Source organism: Impatiens glandulifera, chromosome 9, assembly GCF_907164915.1.
Source record: "Impatiens glandulifera chromosome 9, dImpGla2.1, whole genome shotgun sequence".
Lineage (NCBI taxonomy): Eukaryota > Viridiplantae > Streptophyta > Magnoliopsida > Ericales > Balsaminaceae > Impatiens > Impatiens glandulifera.
The window spans coordinates 17,046,618-17,070,347 of record NC_061870.1 but is presented as its reverse complement, the minus strand read 5'-3'; the positions used below and the strand labels follow the sequence as shown (position 1 = coordinate 17,070,347).

At 33.4% G+C, this 23,730-nt stretch overlaps 2 long non-coding RNA genes across 2 annotated transcripts; both read right to left on the bottom strand.

Annotated features, from left to right (window-relative positions):
• Nucleotides 1-20,997: 20,997 nt before the first annotated feature.
• Nucleotides 20,998-21,920, bottom strand: LOC124913835. The gene is made up of 5 exons (XR_007096783.1): nucleotides 21,832-21,920; nucleotides 21,699-21,748; nucleotides 21,409-21,495; nucleotides 21,132-21,212; nucleotides 20,998-21,047 (listed from the first exon to the last, which is right to left on the bottom strand). It is a non-coding gene; the product is annotated as an uncharacterized LOC124913835 (long non-coding RNA).
• A 106-nt stretch (nucleotides 21,921-22,026) lies between these two features.
• On the bottom strand, nucleotides 22,027-22,945 carry LOC124913836. The gene is made up of 3 exons (XR_007096784.1): nucleotides 22,770-22,945; nucleotides 22,284-22,353; nucleotides 22,027-22,204 (listed from the first exon to the last, which is right to left on the bottom strand). It is a non-coding gene; the product is annotated as an uncharacterized LOC124913836 (long non-coding RNA).
• Between the last annotated feature and the right edge of the window lie 785 nt (nucleotides 22,946-23,730).

The window sequence follows — 23,730 nt, the reverse complement described above, 5'->3', positions numbered from 1 at the left end:
AAAATCGTATGCATTAATCACAACACAAAATGGGAAATCCATCAGAATAACTCAAATATGGATTCCTAAGGGACTAATTGATCGAGGGCCCAATTAAATATGGGTACCAAAATGTGTAAATAGTTTCTTTTGTAGGTGATGCAGGAGAATTGCAGGAAGGAAGCAAGAAGAGTACTTTTTTGAGTACACAACTTAGAAGATCAACAATGGTCTTTGCCACTCTAGTAGATTAAATATTTTTATTTGTTAAAAATATTTTTGGTCCTTGGACCACAAAAACTATTTCTTATGCTTTTCTGTCCCTATACAAAATGAGAGGGAAAATTACTTTAGACGTAAAGATACTCTCTAGACGAATATCCTTAATCGGTCTATTAGACAAATGTGTCTAAAAGAAATGGTCTGTACTTAGACATATTTTTTCTCAAAATCTATACATCTAAGTCTATATGTTGAGGTTTAAAACCTACGCGGTTAGACGCACACGTCTAATAGACGTTAGACGTTTCTATGTCATGAGCAAGAGGATGCTCACGTCTAACCAAACACACGTCTAACACGTGGTGCTCATGCGTAACTAGACATACACGTCTAATAGACATTAGACGTATTCTTTACAACACGGAATTAGACGTATGCGTCTAATGGACCCATCCGTCTAATAGACGTTTAGCTATATGGATTTGTGCAGTAAGAAAAACGTCTAACTACGTGCCGGTTAGACTGCTCAAGGACAGCTGTCCCACGTGAAGAGCTATCCGTTTTTCCCGCTCAAATATTAAACAGTCATCTCTTAACAACATGAAGACATGTGTCATTCAAGTTTAGAGAAAATGACTGATATACCCTCATTTTTAATGATAACTCTTTGGAAAGGACGTCTAACATTAATTGATGGGCCATACCCTTAAGAAAAGTGACAGTTATTCTGTATATCTTTTCTCTGTGTATATAAGGACATCCTTGCATGAGTTTGAAAGCTTTTCATCTCTCGAGATTCTTAAGAACCCTAGTTTTCTCTGCATCTTTCTCTCTAAATCTCTCTAAATCTTGTGTCTGTTCATATTCCTCTAAAAATGGTGAACAAGAGAATCACTATGGGTCATTGTACATTGCAGGTATATTTTCCTTCGGTCTACACTTTCGATCAGCCGGAAGTAGTGGATATGTTCAGAACTCTAGAGTATTCTGGGTTGAGAAAGTATCTTGGAGGTCCATTCATATTTTACGAAAAAGAAGTTCGCGAGTTTTGAAATCTGCAACCATGGTTGGCGACTCCATCGTAGCAACCGTTAACGGCGTGGAAATATCTTTTGACGAGACTGTATATGTGGAGTTCTTTGAACTTCCAAAGGAGGGGCATACGTTCGACATGCTTCTCTCATCAGATATAATGCAAGAGATGAAGAAGGCGTTTTCTGCCGATGGTTCGATGATTCATGTAAATGGAAGTAAGAAGGTCCTCAAACCTCACTTTATTTTGCTAAACGATGTGATAGCAAAAGCACTCCAATGGAAGGCTGGTTCCTTTCATCTATATAGTCAAGACCGTTTTGACTATATGTGTGCCATCTCAAAAGTAATCCAGGTACACTGGGCCTCTACTCTTTTTCAGAACCTTAGTTTTTCTATCAACTAGGCAAACAAGGAAAGCATAATGTTCGCGGCTCAACTAAGTCGATTGTTGGAGTATTTGGAGGTTCCTATGGGTGAACCTGAGCAGATCAATTCTCCCAGGGTCTTCTCTGCCTCTACAGTCGCTAGCACCCTGATAAGGATGAAGAACAATATGGAATCTGCCTCAGGAGCTTCTAGTCATCAGACAGGTGGTAAGTCTGCTACTCAATCAAGACAGCCGTCTACTTCCATTATGTCAACGGGAGCGAAGAGATCAAAGACCGTTAATGAATCAGAGGCCTGTTCCTACAGTCTGAAAAGCTCCACAAAGAAGGATTCTAAATCAATCGATCCAAGAATCAGGCAAGGTCCAGGTGTACTTGCCTCTACTCCCATGTCCTCCCTGTCTTCTCCGGCGACCATCCTGAGAAAGCCCTCGAGATCCAGTGTCTCGAAAGAAAAGAAGTCGAATGCACCCCGCGCGTCTAAATCAATGAAAGTAACCTCCTCTAGACCATTGGCCGATGTGTCTAAGTTTGATGTTCCTGTAATGGAACAAGTTGAATCTTTCTTTTCTCCGAAAAAGAATTTGTTGAAGGACCTGTTATTGCGTCAGCTGGTCCAAATATTGAAAATGTTAACACGGCTGAGTCTCATGTTATTCAAACTGATCAAGTAGCCGCCGGTGCTACTGAGATTGCTCAACCAGAACAAGGTGCAGTCCTTACCCTTGTTACTGGTAAATCTGTTGAAAAAAAGTCCTTTGTTTCTATCAGAGAACTTTCCTTGCCAAATCCCATTTCAAAGGATTCCTTAGTAGCCGGGAAGGTCACTCATGTAGAGCTCCCTACTGAACTGTGCAAGATACCCCAATCGGCGTACGAGTTGATGCGTTCCACAAGGTTGTCGTGTGGAATTGTATTTAGTGAACCCATACCTGCTCCAAGACCCATCGAGGTTGCTGGAAAAGGTAAGAAAATTGCAACTCCTATTAATGAAGAGGTATCGGAAGCAACAAGCATTATTGACCTCATGTTAGATCAAGTCATAGCCATTGCGGCTGAAAAGATTGAAATTTTTGAATCATGGATCCTGGAAAGAATGTCTGTCATGTATAATGAAGCTCTAACAAACTCTGAAATAATCCGTGAATGGAAGAAGCGTGTAGCCAATGAGAAGAAGGCTCTCAAGTGGGCTAAAACTTCAGATGTGGCTGAAGCTCTGAAGAGAAAGGATCTTGTTGAAGCGTTCTTAAGTGGAAGAGCATTATTTCCAATTCTTGAAGCCAAAAAGGCTAATTTTAACCCCGTTTAGAAAGACTATGAAGTGGAAGTGAAAGTGTTGAAAAGATTAGACGACATCATGGATAATTACGTCTCGGTTGTTACCCGATACGTTCATGACGCTAACTGCTCTAGAGCAAATCCTTTTGATGATGATGAACCGATGGATATTTCTGATGGTAATGATGATACAAATGAGCTAGATGCTTCTCTATTGATTGAATTTGGGAATCTTATGGTTGAAGAAAGACGTATTTTGGATCAACCCATTCAAGAGAATCCTCACTTTGAAGAAGAAGAAGTGATTGTTCAAGAGCCTGAACAAGCTCTTCTAACGCATGAAGAAGAAGTTGTTGAAGAAGATGTTGTTGAGGAGTCTACTCAAGCTCCTAATGATGAAAATGTTGTGATATCCCCTGTTGTGAGAACAGAGGAAGTCCAAGAGAAGGAGGCTGAAGTAACTCAGCCAGAGATTATCATATCTGAGGGGGAACCCTCAAAAGACAAAGATACTGAAGAAGAGCATTCCTCATCTGAGGAGGAACATAATAAATATGCTAGTTATGTTAGGCCCCTTCCATTCCCCGAGATCATTGCGGGAAGTGTTCATGAAAATGTCAACAATCCTCTTCACTACTCTAGAGATTTGTATGAAATATTTCAGAGAGCTGAAAGCGAATTGTTAGAAGAAGATCAGAATGAAGCTGGTAAGGTGTCTTAGAAGGATCAATTGGAGAAATCCATGCAGATTCATACCCATTTTGAACTCATTCAAAGTATGGCAGCAGAATCTCAAGAGAATGAATCTAATAAAGAATCCTCTACTGACGGTATCAAGCTTTTAAAGTCTATGACTTTTGTGCTCTCCTCTCTTCAGAAGAACGTGGTTTCTATGGGATCAAACATGATAAAGGCTTTGAACACCTATAAAGAAGAGAGAAAGGAATTTGCTGAGGTTGTCAAAGTTCTTACTGAATTAGACAATACTCTGAAGATGAACACGTATGAGACACACATCTCAAATTCAAACCTCTCCAAATTTGAAAAGAATCTTTATAGTCGTCAATCTGAAATGTTGGACCTTGAAAGGCACATCAATGATGATCGTCATAGAGAGACTATGGATTAACTCAGTTTGATTAAGAACCAGATGGTTGAAATTCAAGGATGTTTAAGAAGAACAGATGGTGAACGACTGGAATTTGCTTACTCTATTGCAAGAAAGTTTCAAGCAAAAGAGAATGCAAAAGCTGATGCTGAAAGAGATCAACCTCGTATCACCCAAGGTAAGTTGAGCAGAAGAAGTGACGGTGTGTCAACCGGCACTAGATCTAGACGAGCGCCCAGCAACGATGAAAATCTAAGGCCAACTAAAAGAGGCGGAGGTCGAAGCGGTGGTGATCGTGGAGGCCGAAGCAATGGTTGTGGCCGTGGTAGGCAATTTGGCTTTGATTAAAGAGGTCGTGCCACTGGCGGTGATCGTGGTGGGAGATCAATTGGAAGCAGTCGTGGTGGTCGTAGTCTTGCTCCTTTTCTAAATATATTAAGCGGTCAAGACATGAGCCCAACCGATCCTCGAGTAAAAAGGGAAGAACAATAATTTCTTTTCTCCTACTCTATTTAAGTTTCTCAAACAATGTTTCTTTGATAATGTTCTGAATATTGGTTTTAGAAGTTTATGGGGTATGATGTAAGTGAACAGGGGTTTGTTTATTTATGTGATGAATGCGTATTTTGCTATACTTATGTAGGTTTTCAATTTTATCATCAAAAAGGGGGAAATTGTTGGGTAAAATTATTTTGATTAAGTGTTGAAATAGTTTGACTATTGGGATTTTGATGATGAATTGATTTATGCGCTTTGATGCAGGTGTATCGAAATCACTTTTTATGAGACTTGGCTCTAATGAGGCTCATTAAACCGATTTGGCATTAGTTGTACAGAATTAGACGTGCAGTATAACTCGTGGAGTTAGACATGCAGTCTAATAGATTCCGGTTAGACGTGCAGTCTAACTCGTGGAGTTAGACGTGCAGTCTAATGGAACTCGTAATTAGACGTGTAGTCTAACTCGTGGAGTTAGACGTGCAGTCTAACGGAACTCGTAATTAGACGTGCAGTCTAACTCGTGGAGTTAGACGTGCAGTCTAATGGAACTCGTAATTAGACGTACAGTCTAACTCGTGGAGTTAGACGTGTAGTCTAATGGAACTCGTAATTAGACGTGCAGTCTAACTCAGCGGAGTTAGACGTGTAGTCTAATATATTTGGAATTAGATGTGCAGTCTAACTCAGCGGAGTTAGACGTGTAGTCTAATGTATACGTAATTAGACGTGCAGTCTAACTCAGCGGAGTTAGACGTGCAGTCTAACTCAACGGAGTTAGACGTGCAGTCTAATGTATACGGAATTAGATGTGTAGTCTAACTTAGCGGAGTTAGACGTGTAGTCTAACTCAGTGGAGTTAGACGTGCAGTCTAATGTATACGGAATTAGACGTGCAGTCTAACTCAGCGGAGTTAGACGTGCAGTCTAATGTATACGGAATTAGACGTGCAGTCTAACTCAGCGGAGTTAGACGTGCAGTCTAATGTATACGGAATTAGACGTGTAGTCTAACTCAGCAGAGTTAGACGTGCAGTCTATTGGATTGTGAAAGTTAGACATAAACGTCTAACTCTTTCAGACAAGTCTGAAGTTGAACCGTAATTAGACGTGCAGTCTAACTCGTGGAATTAGACGTGTAGTTTAATAGAAAGAGAAGGTTAGACGTGTAGTCTAACTCCTTCAGACAACTCTGAAGTAGAACCGAAATTAGACGTGCAGTCTATCTTAGTGGAGTTAGACGTGCAGTATAATGGTTTGTGAAAGATTAGACGTGAAGTCTAATTGATGAAAGTTAGACGTGTGGTCTAACTCCTTCAGATTAGTCTGAAGTGATTATAATTAGATGTAAGTCTAATACCATTAGACCAGGCGGTCTAATGGATTCTGCTCTTAGACGGGGATGTTTGATTTCATTAAACGAGATTGTCTAACTGAAATACATCAAATGCTATGCTTAAGTAGTATGCTTGAAGCTAGCACCCATCAACCCACGTGTTATAGCGGTACTCTACTCCTGCTCCACTTTCTAGTGAAGATTAGTACGATAGCTATATGCAACCATCCAACGAATGCCACGTAAAAGAATTTCCCTCATATTACTTGTTTTATAGGTACATCTCTGATGGAATATTCGGCGCACTACCAGTTGGTGTACGGCCACTATCCTTATGCTCAGAACCTGTTGTGTACAATGGAGGCTTTCCAATGGAAGAGTGCCACGTATTATTCTAAAGATTCGACGGTAAGTCTCTGCCCAGTCTTTATCAAATCCTAAGGACAACGGAAAATCTCTCGATCATCTTGCTTGCCGGAATTACATAGAGAGAAATCAAGCCTTTGAATATTCATACTGTGCAGCAGCTTTCCTTATTGTACTGTGTGTGAATCAAGAGAGGGTTATAATCAAAAACATCGTTAGCTGAGTGATATTCTTCATCTTGTAAATTGAACAGAGTGTGTTCTATTCAATAGTGAGCTAAGTATGTGCAAACTGTATTTGATTCGAATTATATTATAGTGAATCTTTTCGGTGGTTGGAAGAAGGGGTGACGTAGGAGAGTTTGCTCCGAACATTCATAAATAAACTGTTGTGTCATTTCATTTCTTTCATCTTTTCATTATTCATCCTGAGCTTCAAACCTAAGTAAACAATTCCGCCTTGATTCTGTTTCAAGTGTTTACAAGGGTTTGCGTAGAATAGAAAGCGAATTAAATCTCTAACAATATTTCTTTCAAACCGTTTTTCATAAGCCTTCATTAATAGCCAGACCCCCGTCTCTATCGATAAAGTCGATCCTATTAGAATTCTTATGTTAGACCTAAATGTTAACAAGAAGAATTTACGGAAATCACTCACTTAGATAAGAGTTGTATAATCATTGTAATTATTATATTTCATATTATATTGTTTGTTTTGTTATCATATTAATGCACTTATTCATTATGCGGATAAGAGTTTTACATATTATTGCTGACTGTTTTGTTATCATTCACTTATTCATTATGCTAATAATATATGCAAGTAATTTTCATGTAAAACCACTAACACGTTAATGAAAAAATATTATTGCGTTCATATAAAACATAATAGATATTAAAAATAATAAGAAACAATCACTAACAAGTAAAGCTTGCTTCACTAGGTATTTACACCACTGATTTGAGTGAAATAAGTGCTACTAGTAAAATATATGCCTTTAATTTTCATGTAAACCCAATAACACAATCATGTAAAAACATTAATGCCTTAATTTAAAAGTATTTATGCCTTCATGTAAACCATTCAAGACAATACAAAATAAAACATATTAATTATTTTATAATTTATATAAATATATATTATATAAATATATATATATATAACAACATATTTAAAAATTAATTTATGAGATATTTACATGTAAAAACAAGCTCTACCAACTGAAATATATGCATGTAATTTTCATGTAAAACAACTAAAACATTCATTTAAAAACATTTATACATTCATGTAAGAACATTTATGTCTTCATGTGAATTCTACCAGAGAATAAAAAGAGATGAAACAAGCGCTAACGATTTAAGATTGCTTCACTATGTATTTACAGGCCTAAAAAAAGATGAAACAAACGCTACTTAATGAAGCTAGGTATTTAAAATACTAAAAAAAGATGTAACAAGCGTTACCTAGTGAAGCTTTCTTCATTAGGTATTTATATCTCTACTGTTATAAGTGAAATAAGCGTTACCTAGTGAAGCTTGCTTCACGCTGCGTATGCCCTCAAATCTTCATTTTCACGCTCATTATCATAAAATATTTTCTCTCTCTCTCAACTAACTCCCAACTCTCTACTCTCTACCAGAGATACCTTAGTTTGTTTAATTAGTGAGAACTCTAAAATCGTCTTCAGAAAGGTGCTTATTTTATCGGAGCAACAGTTGAAGCGATACGTCAGTCATATAATTAATAACCTTAACGCATTTGGAGCCTATGTTGTAAACGAGATTCTACTATTTATTCGTATAAGTAATGACGGAGAGCTGATGGATCACATGTAGAGAAATTGGAATCCGGGAAATAATTCTTTTGTCATTGGGAATATGCATATTTGTCCGACGATTGAGGACTTTCAAGCAATCCTTAGGTGTCGATCTGATTAGCTTATTCTTCTGGTTTCTGAAGACCATGAACCTAAAGAAATGTCTGAACAACCATACGAGATTCTTTATGAATTCTATTCTTGTAAAATATATCACTCCGCAATGTTGACCATTTTTCATGTATTCATTAATATGCGACATCTTGATGATTTAATTTAGCATTCTTAAGGAGCGGACAGGACCATTAGCCAAATACAAAGAAGACTATACATATTGGTGGTTCTTGCTCATTATTTTTGTGTCCCTTTGAAGGTCGACAACCTTCCGATAGGCTCCTCTGGGTAGTTATTGCTTTGATAGAAAATGCCCGAGGGTTGGCTAGCCTTGTACTCTCCGAGACATTCATTGGTCTCTGCGAATTTGTTCCAGACCCAACCTCCTATTTCCGCCGAGGATCACCTTTGGTTATATACCTCTAGTTGTTGGACGAATTGCATTTCTTATCCCGTTCATCAACTCCTTACTCTTCCTTTGCGAATCTTCATTTTGAAAGGATGGTTGTAGTCGATCATGCCCATGCCATTCTTTACGATCACCCAATTCTCTTCATTCTTCTGTGGTATCTCTTTAATACCATGAAGTACCAGATGGAGGATGCTTCATTCATCATTGTTCTGGAATTAGAAGAATCTACCTCCTATTTTATCAACAATATATTTCGACAATTTAGCATGTAGAGACTTAATCTGTGGGAAGGAGGCATTCCTACGGACATGAGTCATATTTCTCCTTCTCTTTACTTAATGTACCCATCAATGTTTATGTCTGATCGTATAATTCAATTCCTTAGCGACTGGATCAATGTTGTGAACTCTACCATTGAGATATATCGTTCGTTCAATGAACAATAAGATGTAGCAATGGAAGGACCATATTACGAGTCATGCTCCGATATAGAGTAGCTCTACCAATATTTTTGGTTATTTATTTATGTAGCTTTACTACGTGAATGACTATTTGTGTGTACAATAATTAAATAAAATTTTATATAGTATGTATCATTATTATTATGAATGATAATCGGATTTAAGGATGTCTAAACTACATTTTATTCCATTACAAAGAAATAATGCTTAGTTTCATGTAAAATATGAATTATAATCCTTGAAAACATAATTATATAGAGGAATAATGACTTCGAATGATTGAAAAGTGAAAATATATGTCTGCAATTATCATGTAAAACCACTAACACATTCATGCAAAAACCTTTTTAACTTCATGTAAAAGAATTTATGCCTTCATGTAAACTTTGCTTCGTTCACTTCTTTTCTTATTCAAATCGTAAACCCTCGTTTTCTTTTCTGGAGTATCTACGTTTGGTCGTGTTTGAAGTAACCTCTCTTCTGATAGCTCTTCCTTTGGCCTGATATCAAACATTTCTATAAAATATTCTGAAGTAGTGGTGGTCTTGTGTAGCGAAAATGGAAAAAATAGTTTCTCATTTGAGTTTTTCTAGGCTTTAGTTTTATTTCTAATTTTGTTATGAAGATATTCGTTTATCTCTCATTTCATAATCAGGATTCAGAGACACAAATCATTCCGTACATTGAATCGACGACAAAAATGGAAGATAAAAATAGGAGGTAACTCATTTAAAGTTAGATAATGTACATATTTGCTTGCTTTCTGTTTTAATATTGTTGTTGATCGATTATTCTATTTACGTTATACTCATATTATTGTAGAGTTGAACCAAAGAAAAGCAAACCCATAGCATCAAACAAGCGGTCGACATTCTTGGACATACTCACAACAACAACTAATGAAGAGTTTAATGAGAAACCTTTTAAGAAAATAAAGGTTTATGAAGATAAAAAATTTAAGACCCGAACCTCTCTAATGGGCCTTCATAACCTCATTCAAAATTTATTAGAAGAACAAAAGGATGTAGTGAGGGACATTTGATTTGGTTCCCTTCTTTCACTGGGCATATCTAAATTCCTAGTGAATTTCTCTAGAAGCATTGTGAGTCTCTTCAAATCCAAAAAGAGATTCGTCGTCTTGAATAGTGGAGAAGAGATTTAGATTAAAGAAGAGGATTTTCAATGTGTATTGAACATCCCTAGTGGGGAATTAGAAATTATAGAGTCCATTGGAGTCGGCTCGGACGAACAAAAGTACAAGGACAATCTGAGGGTGTGGAGAAAGAGATGAAGAATGAAGGAGAACAATGGAGGTCCTTAGACACATGAAATACCCAAAAGAATTCTATATAACAAAGCTGGACACATCAACTTTCAGATAGACTTTGTTGTTTATATTGTTTACAGTTTTTTGTGGACTTCTTAAAATCCACAGTGCAGGTACACCTAAACCTTCATGAAAACTATTTCTCCCTTCATGTAAAACAATTTCGACATTCATGTAAAACAATTTGAGCCTTAATGTTTTTCTTTACAGATTCAAAATATTAAAATCCCTGCAGGATGTATCTAAAATAAAATATTACAACTGGTACAAGCTCACGTTACATAAACTTGTGGAAAGTGCTTTTAAGTGGAACGCAAAAACAAGAGTCATTTTTTCATGGACCACCGACGTTTCTTATGTTGAGTGTTCAAATGACATATAAGTACCATGGTGTAGTTTATTAATTTCAAATTTATGAACGTAATAAATTTATAAATGCAAATGAATTAGTTGTGCTTCTTGGACCGAGTCGTTGAGCACAAGGTGCATAGAAGAATCCCAAGGACATTCCCAATTTTGGGATGCTAAAACAATAAGAAGATGTACGAGAATATCAAGTATGAGTCCAAACATGGGGGGGTTTGGATAGTGTAGAGCCATTGTTCGCATACACATTACAGTGATAGAAGAAGAGGACGAACCTCTAAAGTAGTTAACTTAGAAGGAGCTACCTAAGAAGGAGTGAAATGATAAGGAGTAGCCTCAGATTGAACAACTTCTTAATCGAAACCTCCGAATGAGAATCCTTAGAAGTATCAACATGACATGACAACATCTCTTGCCTTTTGTTTGATGAATTTTGTTGGCACTACAAAAACATTGGCATTAAGTGCTAAATATCTACATGAGATGCACAACATGAATGCATTTGAACTTGTAGAATCCAATTTTGAGCCTTTTGCCAAGGTCGTAAACTACCATTCAGTGTTTGGGGAAGGCTTAACAAGGAACTTAGACAAGACTAATCATTACCAACGAAGAGAACAACAACATCCCCCACCACCGAAGTTGACAACAACAACATTCATCACACCACCAAAGACAATATTAACGATCCTCCCACCAACAAAAGCAACAATAACATTCCACTCACAACTGAAGACAACAAAAACAACAACATTCTCCCACCACCGAAGACAATAAAGACAACAATAACGATCTTCCGACCACCAAAGCAACAAAGACAACAATAACATCCTCCCACCATCGAAGATAACAACAACATCCTCCCACCACCGATGCTGACAATAACTACATTCCTCCCACCACCAAAAAAACAAATACAATAAAAACATCCTCCCACTATTGAAGCCAACAACAACATTCCTCCCACCACCAAAGACAACAAAAACAACAACATAATCCTCCCACCACCAAAAACAACAAAGACAAAAAAACGATTCTCCCACCACCAAAGAAATAAAGACAACAACAACATTCATTTCACCACCAAATCTAACAACAATCTTCCACCCACTAATAAAGTCAACAAAAACAACAATAACATTCTCCGACCACCGAAAACAACAAAGAAAATAACATTCCTCCCACCAAAGGAACAACAACACAATGTCTCTTTATTCTACTAGCGGTAGCAATGGCAGATCTTACACCGATTTAAGTCCTTGAAATATCGAAAGTAGAAAAGGAGCAGCATATACCATAAAATCCCTTAAAATTGTCCTTAAAACTGAAAACCACTTATTTCAACAAAAAAAAATTAAGGATGGACAGGGATTAATACTCAAGGAGAAGTTATTTATGGGGTTCATATTTGAAATAGGACTAGATCCAGGGTAATATTTTCTTTTCACATTTATTTATAATAAAAGATTAAAATTCTACTTCCATAATATGTTATTGTGTTATGTAGTGAAATGTTATATATGAGTGATAAACTAACCCTCAACCTGACGAGCACGTACTTTATTAGCTTGGAAAATGAGAGTTGGATAGACAGTTTGGTAGTTAATGTTTGGGTGTTTATCATGAACGAAAAATGTGAAAAACAATCAACGACTGCACGGAAAAAAGATTTACTTCATCCCCATGGCTATTGTAAGCTATACTAACACTATTTATAAATTTTGATATTAGTGTTATAATAAATTTACTCTCTATTGTAAATAGTCGAGGGTCAATTTGGAGCTGTCGTATTTCAAAATTTTGAAATCAGACATCAAGAATGCAGACCTTGTATGTAAATCTCTCATTCTGAACAATTCACAATAGCATGTAAACCTCTATTCAATATTTTATTTTTCTACAGATTTTTTTCCCACATGTCAAGACGGGCATTTTTACTAACTTCCTAGAAAAGCAAATACAAATAATTGACAATAAGACTTTGGAGGATATGGCATTTGAGAATAAATAATAGATCATCATAAATTTGGTAATACACTAATCATCTCTTTTTTATCATTTGAGAATAAATTTTTGTTATTGACATAATTTTATGTTCATCATTTTATACTATGAGGCCCTATTTCCCATATTTTTGAAGAGAATATATATATCTCCTTTTTTATCATGTAAAACTATCACTTATTAAGAATAATATGCTCGTAGAAGTTATCATATTGTTTACTATCAATTATTATGAATGAAATGTGTTAATAAAAGAAATTATAATGTAAAACTAACTTATATTCATCATTATAGTCACAAATAGAAGAAGTTACATGTAAAACTATCTTTTACATGTAATATTCGTAAGTAGAATAAGTTATCATGTAAACAGAAGTGAAGCGAGCTTCTCTCGTTAGCACTTGTTTCATCTTTTTTATTCTGTAGTTGGATATACATGAAGGTGTAAATACTTTTATATGAAGGTATAAATGCTTTTACATTACTGTGGTAATGATTTTACATAAAATTTACATGCATATATTTCACTAGACAGGGCTTGTTTAACTTCTATCAGCGCTATAAATACTTAGTGAAGCAAGCTTCACTCGTTAGCGCTTGTTTCATCATTTTTTATTCTCAAATTGGGTTTACATAAAGTGTAAATGTTTTTACATTAAAGTATAAATGCTTTTACGTTACTGTGTTAACGATTTTTCATAAATTTTACATGCATATATTTAATTAGATATCGTTTGTTTCACTTCTATTAGCGTTGTAAATACCTAGTGAAGAAAACTTCACTTGTTAGCGCTTGTTTCATCCTTTTTTATTCTATAGTGGGTTACATGAAGGTGTAAAGGATTTTACATGAAGGTGTACATAATTTACATTATTGTGTTAATGGTTTTACATAAAATCTACATGCATATATTTGAACTTTTACATGTAACTCGTATTTGAAAGTTGAGACGACAAAACAACATTAAATAGAGTACCAGCGTTCAACTTTCATCCCATTGTTTTGGTTGTGTAGTTGATAATGCAATCGTTGTTGAAATTGAATTTGAAGGTTAGAACAGTAAAATAATTTAAGAGCTGTTAGTAAATAATAACTTCCAATTAATAACATAATTATTGTTATCTAAAGTTAAGCAATGACATACCAGATTTATTGTTGTTGGGCTTGATTTTCTTCTTGTTGATTTTCTTTTCATTGAATTCTTCTCTAAGACACCTTTCATTCTCTTACCATAGTTTGTTTTCTTCTCAGATTTAATTCATTTGACTATGATAGAGGTACCCTCACCAGAACCTAATTCAACTATTGTTTGAGTCTTAATATCCTATTGTAACTTATTAGCCATCAACTTACATTGGATCAACATAATTTCTTTCAAATCCCTATACGTGTCATTTCTTTCTACTGTCTTGGTAAATAAATGAATAGACAAGCAACACAAATCTCTGTATCTGATATTTTGTTGCTTACTCAGATCAACATTACTATTGTTCACCGTTGAATCTATTACTCTAAAATATCATTCTTTTAAAGTTCTAATCCACTTCTTTAATATCGTGTCAGCGTGAATATTCATCATGTTTCTCATCGTGAATATCTTCAGAATATGAGCACACAAAATCCCACCAAAATTAAATTTACGATAGCTACACTCAATGTTATCACCATTTTTATGAAATGTATCTGTATGATGGTATCTCCTCTTTTGGGTTATTTTATATTTTATGTGTATCAACATCCTCAAACATTTCTACACCGCAATCATGAGACATAAACTATTGTTGTTCAACACACCTAAATACCTTAGGAGTGTAAACTCTACTTGCATCCTTTCAGATATCAATGGGGTAGGACAAACTTGGCACACTAGTAATTCATTTGAAATTAGGTTTTAACACATCATATATATGTTTCTCGATATGTTTTGTTAAGTGTTTGAAAAATTCCAAAAACTTGTGTTTGTAGGAGACATACATTTTCAATAAACTGTTCATGCTCTCATTTCTTTGTACTTTAGTCATATCGCACAAAACATATATCGTCCATACGCTAAAACCCACTTTTGCATAATGCAAAATATACGCTTCAACCAATCATTGTCTTCAAGAACATAATTTGTCAACATTTGATTCTGGGATTCTAGAAAGTCTCCCTCTTCAAAAAAATCATATATACATGAAGAAAAATCCTTTGAAAATTCTTTAAACTCATGAAACGCATCACTTAAATGTATGGCTACATTTTAAAAAATATGTCAAATACACAGACGATAATTAGTTTGAGGTCATTTAGATGTTAAGGCCTTAGTCATGGTCGCATCTTGATCTGTAAGAATGGTTGTCAGTTTTTTACCATACATAGTTGTGGTGAAAGTCTCAAACAACCTATTCAAATTTCAAAGAAGTTTAATCGTATAATAGAGTGGCACCAAAAATAATCGTTTGTTTGTGATGATTAACACCTACAAACAACGCAAATGGATGACCTTTCTTATTCTTGATGTAGGTCGTGTCAAAACAAACAATGTCGAAATATGTATAATCGGATCGCATATTGGCATCAGACCATAAAATATTGGTTATTAACTCATCTGCATCAAGTTGAATAGTTTGATAAAAATCGTGATCATCAAATTTCTTTTTCTGCAAATATTCTAATACATCCCCTATATCCCTACTCTTACATTCTATGATTATTTTCGATCGCAAATAGTTTTTGTAATCATCATGAAGAGAACCTAAATTGTCTCTGCCACCTAATTGTTTCTCCATAAGAGCATATGATGACATTGAAGGGATTCCCACATCAGATGTCATCTCACTTTGTACGCTTGCAGATGCCAAAAAATTTCTATGGCATATATAAGGTGAGATATCTTGGGATTTACAAGAGGATGATTATGGTCACTAAGAAAATTCACTATTTTAAATTTTCCATTAGCTTCCCTTTTTATCCTCAATTTTGTATCACAACCGAACCTTATTTTAGAACGACTGCATTTGACATAAACATCTCTTTTGTCTTTTCTCCTTTCACCCTATGCACTATAACAAAAAAAACTCTATCTAGTATTAAATTTGATTTATCACCATTTTTTGAACTGCGCCTTATACGAAATCCAATTATTTAGATAATGCTAAATAGAATTCATAGGCATCTTATTTTGTCTTAAATTCCCTATCTAGATGTGGAATAAATTATGTTCAAATATTCTCCAACGGTTGATTGTTTTGATCGAAATTTAATTGACGGTGGAAATTCGTAGATTTGCCGTCAATTATAGATCATGGAAAAAATAAATATTGGTGATGTTGACATAAAATAATGATTCTTGTAAAATGAAGGTTGCAAACCATGAACAAAAAATGCAGATTATGCTATTATTGATCAATACAAGTTAATGTTTTATATTGTTGCTGCAATTGTATTTACAGTACAATAGAAGTGAAGAGTGCTTCACTTCACTATAAACATAAACAACTCACAGTATTAAAGAAACAAATATTATGCCTCTCATCATCATTATCGTTGATTCATTCCTGAATATGAACAAACAAAAGAACATTTTTAGTTGTCAAAAAACAAAACATGACGGAATTTATGTCCAGATTTTTGAAATATGTACCATTGTCACCCCAAAATCTTGAAGAAAATAATGGTTTACTGAGGAGAGTTTGATTGTTGCGATGAATCGTGAAATATGAATTTTTCGGCTAAAATAAGTAAACTTTGGCTTCACCAGAGCTTGTTTTCGGCAAATCAGTATTGTAAATATCTAGTGAAGAAATCTTCACTCGTTAACGCTTGTTTCATCTTTTTTTTCTAATAGGATTTACACGAATGAAAGAATAAATGTATTTACATAAATGTATAAATATTTTTACATGAATATATTAATGGTTTTGCATAAAAACTTCAGGCATTTATTTCACTCGGTAAATAGAAATGAAGCAATTATCACTAGGTAGCACTTGTTTCACTCCTTTTAGTGTTGTAAATACCTAGTAAAGCAATATTCACTCGTTAGTGCTTGTTATAATATTTTTTTATTCTCTAGTAGGGTTTAAGGCATAAATGCTTTTATATAAATGAACGTATAAATATTCTTACATGAATGTGTTAGTGTTTTACATGAACGTTTATATAATTATATAAAATATAAAATAATTAAAAACAAGTTCATTTAAATATCTTACAAATAAATTTTAAAATATGATATATATATATATTTACTATATTATTATATAAATTATAATATAACTATATAAATTATAATATAATTAATACAAATTAATATAAATATATCACAAATAATTTTATAAATATGTTGTGATATATATATATATATATATATATATATATATATATATATATTATAATATAACTATATAAATTATAATATAATTAATACAAATTAATATAAATATATCACAAATAATTTTATAAATATGTTGTGATATATATATATATATATATATATATATATATATATATATATATATATATATATATATATATATACTACAAAATAATTAATATGTATAAAATATATAATATATAATATATAATTATATAGACTATAAAATAATTAATGTGTTTTATTCTGTTTTGTCTATTATTTACATGAAGGTAAAAATGTTTTTACATTAAGGAATACATATTTTTACATTAATGTGTTAGTGGTTTTACATGAAAATTAATAAATTATATTTTCAGTTAGTAGCGGAGTGAAGTGAAACAAACTTCACTGAATAGCGCTCCTTCATTTATGCAAAACGCAAACGCGTCGTTCTTTCCTTTGTGTTGCGCTTCTCAGGCTTGGTTTTACATGAATAAAGCATAATTCAGAATTATATTTATGTTTCAGATATATTTTTTTTTAATCCGCGGCTAATTTTATTAATTTAATAATAAGTTATATTCTGATTGGTCTGTAACAGGAAACACCACACCGGAATCTGTAACAGGGAACACCACACCGGAATCAGTAATAGAAGATCCGTACTGAATTTTTAGAACACTGAAAAACCATTTAGAAAGAGAAAAAGATTGACCAAAACAAGATGACTTAAATAGCCTTTGAAATGGTTCAATAGACCATTAATCAACAACCTTGTTTAAAAAATCAAATTTAGACAAAAATTCAAAATCTCAAATAATTACCTTATATTATCACACTATTATTAATTATTATAATATTATATTATATTAATTTTCTTAGAAGTAAAATGTAATATATGTATAATATATATATATATATAACTCTATAATATTATTCAATTTTTCTCTATATTCTAACACAATACATTAGAACTCTTATTGCTTATCTACGATCGTTTTAAATAAGTTATAGATAGAAGTAACTACAATTCTTAAAAAAAAATATCACTATATATATACACGTATATGTACATGTACATACATGTATATGTACATATACATACATGTATATGTACATATACATACATGTATATGTACATATACATACATGTATATGTACATATACATACATGTATATGTACATATACATACATGTATATGTACATACATATACATGTATATGTACATATATATACATGTATATATATATATATATATATATATATATAAAAAGTTTGTCATCTATGCTTTATATACTTCTATATATATAAAACATAATTTTCTCATTTAAATTTGTGTTTTTACATGATTTCTACCATGTTTTAACATAAAATATTTGTGAATATTTTCTCAACAATTCTAGCATGAAAAGATGTTGATGGATATTGTGTGCTGAATTATTTGGAATTTCAAAAGCATATGTAAGAGGAGAGACATATTTTTTCATAGAGAGTTGTTGTAGAAGCTCTTTTTAAGTTATAAAATGTTATTGTTTTAAGAATAAAGAATTCTGAATTATTTCTTCTTTTGTGTTGATCTTCTTCTAGGATGTGAAGGCAGCATTAGTTGGAGCACCTTAAAGGATATTTATGTTGAAGGTCTATGGTTGGATTAAAGTCTTGTTTGTTCTTATTCATGTTTTAAAACAAGGAAATGAAGAAGAAACCATATATTCAATTCTTCTTGAGGAGTTGAAACAAGAAGAGATTTAACCGCCATCTACATGGCCAATTCTGTTTGTTGGACTGTCCAATACGAATTGCTTGTAGAGTGGAGTTGTGTAGTAAGCCCTCATTGAGTTCAACCCGAATAGTGTGATCATAGGTAGACCATCCATGATATATTTCATCTCATAAATGTTGTACCAATGCATGAGATCTTGGATATGCATGACGTTTGTTATAATTTCATTGGGTTTGTCCATCTTTAACTAACCATTCTGGGTGTGTAGGACAAAAGGAAATATGGAGGGTAGTGGTGGAATGCATTTAACCTTGTTTAGGATCCATATTTAGAGAACCATAAGAGATCCTCTATTTGACATCTTGCAATCACTACAACAAAACAGACCTACGGCGACGCTTAAAAAGACTTCTGCCAACCCTTAAAAGCGTCGCCAAAAATATTACCGACACTTATTCATGCGTCGCCATAAGCAGGGTGGGCGTTTGTTATAACGACGCTTATTTAAGCGTCGGTAGCGTCAATTTAAGCGTCGCCAAAAGCTTGTAATTTTTAAAAATAATTATTATTTTATTTTAAAAAATTTATTCGAATTTTCATTTTTAAAATTAAATATTCATTAAAAAAAGAACATTTAAAAATAATTACATACTCATTAGTGACATTTTTAATAATAACAAAATTAACTAAATTCTCCCAACATCAAATATATTTCAAACAAAATAAAATAATTTTTAAACAAAACAGTAAATGGAGAAGTGGAAATGAATGGGTTCATCCACTTAATCTTCTTCTTGGACATCCACTTCTTTTTGGACCAAATCTGCAAACATGTGAAAAAGGTTATTTTTTAAGATAAAGAAAGAAAAATGGTATATTGATGTAAATTAAATCGACACAAAATTTGAACAACAAAACCTGGTTGCTTCTTCATGCATTTGACAGCTCAAAGATGAAGACGAGCATATAACACCTGAATCATTCATTCTTCACAATTAAACTTCTAAAAGGGAATTAAATTGATCTTCAATTATTGGAATCTAGATATTAAGATGGTTCATTACAAAATTTCAAGAATAAACTTTGAGAATTCTTGAAGATCAATATACCGATTTGAAAACACAATTTCAACCAAATATGAATCTACATTGGATTATGTTTCACATGCCCTAATGAGTGATATGCATGACCTAGAATTCTATATAACCCAATTTAAAAATACATTTTATGTCTAGTTTTGTATCTAGATTAAGCCGAAAACATAAATAAGTTTTTCAGTTTAACAATGACTAATTAATTTGGGTTATTTGAATAATCTTCAAATAATTCAAAAACTTTTACCTACTCTCTTATCAATTAATTTATTGATAAGGAAAAATACTAATAAATGTTAAGTCTGTTCACCAAATAACCAACTTTTTATAATTTCAATCCGAAAAAGTGCCATCAATAGTTTAACTATATAAATCCAGACAAAAAAAATAGTATTTCCAATGTAGAATTGGCAAAATAATAGTCTTGGAAATACAAATAACTAGTTTAAAGATGTTTTCAAATTCTATGAGACCATTCATATGCAAAATAAAGACTTGAAATAACCAATAAAGATCATGAGACATAAAGTATAAACTATTTAGAGTAGAATACCTTAGTGAATATACTTAAGTCAATAATATATAATATTATTAATTATATAAAGATCGACAATAATAATTGTCGAATTTCTTTGATAATCATGATTAATAAGGATGTTTGGTGCACATATCTATCACTAACAAATATTTCTATAAACAATTATCTCTAGCAGATATCATATATGTTATATAGAAACATTCAATCAATCAACAATCAAACAAAGATAGACAAGACAAACCTGAAATGGATTAAATCCAAAAATAGAACTTAGAATAAGTTCTAACAACAATACTTCATCCAGTCATCAGTACTGTGAAAAGAAAAAACCAAATACAGAAGATTAATTTTCCTTTTATAGTATTATAGCTCAAACATAAAAGTATAAAACTGTCATACCTTGGTCTTAGTATAAAAAACAAAAAACAATAATAAACATATAAGATATTATTGTAGATATTATTGAAAATAATAAACATATAAGATATTCCTTGTCATATTGATACTACAGAAAACTTTCTATGAAAAATTTGGTATGCCTTCTCCAAACAAAATAATAAATCCGTACCTATGCAGCAAAAAAAATGTACCTAGCCTTCTCCAAATAGAATGCTTGATGACCCAACTGAACATATTTATTCTGTTCAAACACAAAGAGAACTTTCATAAGAATATATTTCTGATCTTTAGAATAATTAAAAATAATAAAGAATAAAAAAATTACATCAACTCTAAGCTTACAGCCTAGTTCATATTGTGCATCTGGATCACCCATACTGCAGCTTCAACCAATAAAGCAGCCCCTCTGTTTAAAGTAGACAAACTACCCAGTTATTTGATATAACCATGTCAAAAGAAACAATTTACTAGAAGAGGAGTTAATAGTCAACTAAAAAGGGGAATACAATTGTTATCCCTTAAAATATAAAAAAATCAAGGAAGAAGTAAGCCGACGAAACAAAGGAAAAAAGGTACAAGGTTTAGAGCTTGTTATCACTTACACAGCTACAAATGCCCCAGGTGTATGAGATTTCCATAGCCATTTTTTTCATAATAACTTGAAGCTCTGTTTCAACCACCAAGATTATCTGAAAATTACAGTATAGTCCTCAAATTACATCTAAATTCATAAACAAGACAAGTTCATAAAAAGATATTCCTTAATCCTTAACACTACATGAATCAATGATCCCTAAAACAATATATGCCATCCTGAAAGAAGATTTTTATGAGTTCATAATTCATCTTGGAAAGAAAAGCCACGACTATTCCCAGAAGAACAATGTCTCACCATTAATATTCAGGAGCAAGAAGATCACAAATGACGCCAACAAGACATGACTTTTAATATTAAAAACAATAAAATTTTAAGTAAATTACGTATTTTTTAATCTAAAAAAAATCATATTTGTTTAGATAATAACCTTACTCCTACAACTGTTTTGAAATCATCCTCCAATAACGTTTGGATATACTTTTGGAAGTAAAATTTACTTCCTGGACCCATATAAACCTGCACCAGTAGAACAAATGAAGATCATCATCATCCTCTCTCAATGAATTTCATTCTAAAGAAGAAACTCTTACACTTATGAAACTATTTCGCAACGTTAAACAGTCAGACTTAGTCACTAATCTGAAAATTTGTTGAAAGAAGTATCCCTGCAACATATTGTTATCAATGGACCAGCCAAACCAATAAGAGATATAATAAATATGTCTTACAATATAGAAGAAGAATGGACTCCGACGGTAGAAATTTGTGTGAACTCGAACAAATAATGTCTGGTGGTAAGCCTGTGCACATACCCACAAAGAGAAAAAAATGTAAATTTCAAACGTTTAATCAAAATTCCTATAATAATAATAATCCTACCGGTGGAAAATTCAAAGTTAGGGGATGTAGTCTCCGAATCCCAATTTTTTCAATTTTTCCAACTACGGATCTGGAAGATAAAAAACAATTTATATAAGTTCATTCCTCTTGCAATATAATACAAATTTGGTTAGTTTATATTTATAGTTAAAATACCCTGAGTTTTGCAACTCCAACTAACTGGACTGTATAATATCATGAAACAGTGCCAAGAAGAATATGAGTATGTGGAACTGATGAAGATAATTGATTTCTTTAACTACCCACTACCAAAGGCTGAAACCACAGTCCAGTTTCTTATATATATATATAGCTAGGATCTATTTTCCATTCATGCTCTCCTCCTAGCTAATATAAACCCTAATTAATCGGAAGACATAGTAGAATTCATTCATTCACTGATTCAATCAATTCACCAGATAAAAAGAAACTCAAATTTCGTTAAGTAGTAATTGCTGACAAAAAAAGAGGGAAATCGATACATACTGACGAGACTTCTTCGAATCGATTTTCTCCGATCGTGTATTCTCAAAGCATTAGAAGAAGATAAACAAAAGTGATTTCCTGTGTGTTGATTGCGACGTCCAGGAGAAGGAGGAGTCGTAAGTGATTACATAGTTAGATAGATGGAGGAATTCGATGTAGCTCCACGAGGAAGACATAGCAGAAATATGATGATGAAGATCTGCTCTCTAAAGATAGGAGGAAGGAAATGGCTAGAGAGTCGGTGATTAGGTTAGAAAATGAATGTATCTGTTCAAAGAAATTTAATTAGGCTTGGACTTGGGATGGGCTTAGGCTGGGAAATTTGAGGAAATGACCCCAAAAAGGGGGCTAATTATGTTTGGTGCGGGCCACTAATTTTTATAGCGCTGGTGACCCTCAAAAAATTTTCTGTCGAAAATACCCCTATTGCGTCACGCACCCTCCGGTTGCGTGACGCACCCGAGGGCATTGTGAAAAGTCCACAATGTCCTTACTATATAATAAAAAAAAATCCAGTTCTTCCCATTTCTTTCTTTCTTTTCTCTTTCTTCACTTCTTATTCTCCTCCATCTCTCTAAAAAGAACACCCCCGACGACGATCCCCGACGAAGACCCCGACGAAGACCCCGACGAAGACCCCGACGAAGACGGCGGAATCCCAACGAAGGAGATGTTCGCTACTATCCTTCAGATTACAGATTACAGGTTACCACAAATGGATCATTTTGTAGCTTTTTGCATTTCAGATTCATTATATATTCATAATCTGTAAAATGTATTCTTCCTCCTTTCTTTATTTCTCTCTTTCGACGCATTGTTTGTTAAGGTTTAGTGATTAGGGATTGAGTAGGTGAATGTCACCGTTGCGGCGGAATCCGGGTGCGTAACGCAGTTGCGTAACGCAGGTGCGTCAAGCAGGTGCGTCAAGCAGGTGCGTCACGCAGGTGCGTCAAGCAGGTGC